General features: G+C 38.0%; 1 long non-coding RNA gene across 1 annotated transcript in view; it reads right to left on the reverse strand.

The window, feature by feature from the left end:
- Positions 1-555: 555 nt before the first annotated feature.
- LOC111746940 overlaps positions 556-4,907 on the reverse strand; it is a 22,968-nt gene continuing 18,616 nt past the window's right edge. The window contains exon 3 of the long non-coding RNA XR_002783333.1: positions 556-568. This is a non-coding gene — a long non-coding RNA (uncharacterized LOC111746940). The remainder of the gene's footprint in view (positions 569-4,907) is intronic.

Here is a 4,907-nt window from a genome sequence, read left to right on the forward strand (position 1 = left end):
AGTCCTTTTGCATAGTTTTTTTTGAGAAATCAGCTGCCAGTCTTATGGGTACTCCCTTGTAGGCAACTAACTGCTTTTCTCTTGCTGCTTTTTAAGATTCTCTCTTTGCATTTATCCTTTGGCATTTTAATTATGATGTGTCTTGGTATGGGCCTCTTTGTGTTCCTGGTTCTTGGGACTCTCTGAGCTTCCTGGGGTTGTATGTCTATTTCCTTCACCATGTGAAGGAAGTTTTCCATCATTATTTCTTCAAATAGCATTTCCATTCCTTGTTCTCCCTCTTCTCCTTCAGGTATCCCTATTACATGGATGTTTTTGCACTTAATTTTGTCCCAAAGACTACTTAAATTATTATAATATTCTTGACTTCTTTTTTCTTGCCATTCTGATTGGGTGTCCTTGGCTTCTCCATTCTCTATATTGATGATTTGATCTTCTTCTTCATCCACCTGTTTATTCTCTCTAATATACTCTTCATGTCGGATAATGTGTTCTTCATTTCTGACTGGTTCCCTTTCATAATTTCCATTTCCATTTTTGTTTTTTTATCTCTTTGTTAAAGTTCTCACTGAGTTCACCTACTCTTCTCTTAAGTTCATTGAGCATCTTTATAACCAGTATTTTGAACTCTGCATCTGTTAGATTGCTTGACTCCATTATTCTTGGATCTCTGTTCTGTTCTCTCACATGGTTTCTGCTTCTTTGTCTTTCCATTTTGGTTGCCTTTTTCTTCCCATTTTGGTTGCCTTTTCTGTATCTGTTTCTATGTACTAAGCAAAGCTCCTAAGTCGCCCAGTCTTATTAGCGTAGCTTTGTGTAGTAGGTGTCCAGAGGTACATTCTTTACAGGATTCAGAAATAAGCCAGTTTTAGCCCCAACCATGTCCCTCTGGGGCCACCTGTTAATATTCAGAAGCAATCCATGATGCTTTGCTTATAGTTACCTCAAGAAACCATACCAGAAACTGAGGTCAGCTGCCATCAGTGTGGATATTGGAGCTTTCTTTGCAAATTGCACAGGTCTTACCAAGGACACAACTGGATGTGGCTTGGGTTGGGACCCGAGTTGTGGAAGGCGGAGTTTCAGGAAATCCTCTGGGTAGAGTGACCTCGGATTAATCAGTTCCATGACATCTCAGCCATGGCGGCGTTGTGTCTGCACACTGGGAGGGGAAAGGGCTCCACAGGAGAACAATGGATACTGCCATCACTTCTGTCCAGGAGAAAGCCTCACCTCTGGCTTTCAACTCAGTGTCCCCTGCAAGTCTTTGGTGCCCTTCTAGTAGTGGACCCAGCATTAGTGGTCAGAGCAAGCAGGTCCATCACCTACTTGCAAAAGTCTGCTCATAGACATGGCCTCTTTAAGAGGCATCTGCAGATGCTGGCTGCAGCTGCCACAGCCTCTGTCCCTCTCAGCCACTCTGGACAGGGCACTCTCGTGTCCTCACCCTGTCCTACCCGGTCTCGTTACAGGGTGAATTCTCATTTCTCTCCCTAGTTTAGGGCTTGTTCATCTAGACTCCAGGCGATTCTGCTTCCTGTTTGCTCCGTGTTTCTCTCACAACTTTGATGTGGTGGTAAGAGTAGATGAACAAAGCCTCTATCATCTAACCCATTTTGATTTCTCTTCCTAATGATTAACATGTTTATATGCAAGATCTATTAGCGTGAAGGCCATCGGAGCAATGCCAGTTTAAACATGATAAAGTCAGAGAGAATGACCATTTCATTCTGTTACAATCCTCCCCGCTTTTTTTGTTCATTCCTCAATCTTGAGGGAAACAAGGCAACTGAGTCTGGGTTCAATTAAGAGGGAGGATTAGCTTTTATGATGAAGTCAGATTTGTATGCCCATTATGCCCCTCTTATCCAGCTCTTATAATGTCACATGTCCACTTCTTCTGCTATGGTCCCCAAGACTTAGAGGGGACATTCTGGGTGTTCAATTTATAAGCAGAGATCACAGCAATGGTAGAATTAGCAGCAGCAAAGGATACTTGTATCCTAATATAGTACAAGGAATAAAGAGTAACTTTTGTTATTATGTCTCCCAGGACCCCAAACAGGATAAATTGGCCACTGTACAAACACTTTCTTGTTTAACTAACAAGTAATCTAAAACAATTCTATTCTCTAAGGGTGCATATGCCAAAGACCTTAAAGTGGATTCTTGAAATCTTAGAAATTGAACAGTAGAATGAGCCAAAAGGCTGATTATATGGGTTAAATTCTGTAACATCAATGTTTGATAAGATTTATGAAAACAAAAGAAAAGAAAAGCAAATTATAAACCAGTTTCTGAGTCTTTAAGGCTGTCAGGTTCACTGGAATGAAAGTAGGCAGTGACAATCTGATAGATTATTCTAGTGTTCAGTTTTAATGTCTGATGACGCCATCAAGTGCTTGAGTAAACTCTCTGTGTAGCTTACATAGAATCAGTCACTGAGATTGTTTAAGCATGAGCTGTTGTGATAATTTCTCTGAAGTTTATGTCATGTTGTCTAGCTGCAGCTTGTAATTACAAGGCTCGTAAATAAACAGTGATTCTCAATAAGGTAAAGCAGAGGAAAAAAAGAAAATGTTAGTTCAGAGGGTTGTAGACAAATGTTTTCACTAGAAAAATTCAGGATTCTGTCCAGTTTAGAGGTGAAAAATAAAACTTTAAAGACAATTAACAGCTAAAATCTAATATCCATAACTGTATGTTATAGTTTCTATTGAAATAATTTTTCTCTCTAAAATTATCCTCTATACCTGTGTACCTGAAGCTAATGTAAAATAATATTGAATGTCAACTGTAATTGAAAGATTTAAAAAAATTAAAAATCATCTTCATTTTAATCAAAGATAGCCAAATTGTAACTAAGGCAGGATAATTAGCCTAGGAAGACCCCCACCTCCCTGCTCCCTCCAGGATGCAGCTCTGGAATTTTCAGTCCCTTATTCAGCCTTCTCCCTGTTTTGATTTCAAATATGAGACCACAACATGAGAAACAAGCCAAGGGTGAATACAATAAATGGCATTGAGCCACCTGCTCCCTTCCAGGTTGCATGGGAAATAAACCAAGACTGGGAGGCAGGCTGGATAGCCTTGGGACATCCCCCAATCTCCAATAAAACAAATGCCTGTGATTCAGACAGCTCAGGGCAGACTCTCTTTCTCTGAGCTGCCCACATTTTTCTCCAAAGTGTGTACTTTTGCTTTAATAAAACTTGCACTTTCCTGTTTGCTGTTTGTCATGCCATTGAACTCTTTCTCCAGGCATAAGATAAGAACCTGGTCACCTGAGTTCAAGGGTGGAGATCCCTTTTTGTCCTCCCACCCATATCAAGCTTTCCAGCAACATAACCACACTCAGATTTCATTGATAGCTTTTTCTTTCATTCAAGTTGGTTTTGCCTAGATAATACTATTGTGACTCACTTGCTTTTTTTCTGCCCATACCCTTTCTCATTTGTATGCCTACTCCCTTAACCATTAAGCCTTAGGACATAAGGTTTCAGCTAGTGTTAAATAACTTAAGAATAAAACCTCAGGTCTGTGATCATGAGGACTATAAGTTTTGGTTAAACTAAGGATAACATCTTGGCTTTAGGTGTGTTTCAGCCTCATACCCATTGAGGCAGGACAGCTCCACTGACCATAGGACCAGACAGGATGACACTATGGCTGTTTCCAGAACTGAAGGACACAATGATCAATTACCCCAGCCTTGTTCAATCAATAGTGCCTATAACCCCAAATCCCTTAGTTTTCATTACTAAGGATTTTTCCCATATATAATTTATCCCCTCAAGATACCAGGGAAGATAGGCCTTTGAGCGATAGCTCACCTGTGTCCCCAGAACTTCAACTCTTTAACAAACCTTTACTTTCTTTGCTGTAAAACTTGTACAAATCTTTGAGGTGCTCAAGCGGCCCACTGGAACAACCCAAAGCCACTTCCAGGTTAAGAAAGTCTCCTTTTAAACCCTGAACCCTGGGAAGGTTGTCAAATAAACTTGAACAAAAAGATCACATATCATTATAAAATAATATTAAATTATTTATTTACCTAAAGTGACAATAGAAAATTTTGAACATGTATACAGGAGTTTACATAATTAGCAAAACTTAAGACAGTCTTAAAACACAGAAAATTATTTTGATAAAGTACAGAATATTTGCTTTCTAGGAAGAAAATTTTTTGTAATATCAGTAGCAGACCAATTGTCCAAAAAATTTTGTCATTTTTAGAAGAGATAAAAAACCAAACTCTAATTTTACATCAGCTTACTTTTGATATTTAATTCACTTATTTGATTAAATATATTTCAATCTTAACAAGGTTGACCACACATAAAACTTTCTTTGTCAGGATTTTTGTTTGGTAGTGACTTAGATATTCAATAAGAACCTGGCTTTTGTTGGCAAAAAATTAAATGATGGATATTCAATATCCATCATTTAATTTAGCTAACAAAACTTTAAAGTTTTGAGTTACCAAAGAGTTTTAGAAAAACATTTTAAACCTAAAAGAAACCTTTATCCTACTTACATTTACTTAATTTACTTGCTCCTAATAATTAAGTTTAGATAACTTTTGGAAATTTTATCATATCAAGTTATTTTTCCTGCTGACAAATGTTTAAGCCTATTTAATATTATAAATTAGCAATATCATCAGTGTGTCAATGTGAGAAACTTCGAAACATAAAGAAAATTTTAATGAGTTTACTTGTGCGAATCTTACTACAATTGCCGAGAAGCACAACCTCAATAAATTAAGAAAATGCTCTGGAGAATGGCAGTTTTGCAGCTTATTTTATACATTAGAATCAAAGGAGGCTTAATTGGTGGAAGATTAAGGGGGCGGGAGAAATAAAAGCAGGGAAATCTCTGGGACTGGATAAAAAGTAATAGGGAGG

This window comes from Pteropus vampyrus, unplaced genomic scaffold, assembly GCF_000151845.1.
Source record: "Pteropus vampyrus isolate Shadow unplaced genomic scaffold, Pvam_2.0 Scaffold206, whole genome shotgun sequence".
NCBI lineage: Eukaryota > Metazoa > Chordata > Mammalia > Chiroptera > Pteropodidae > Pteropus > Pteropus vampyrus.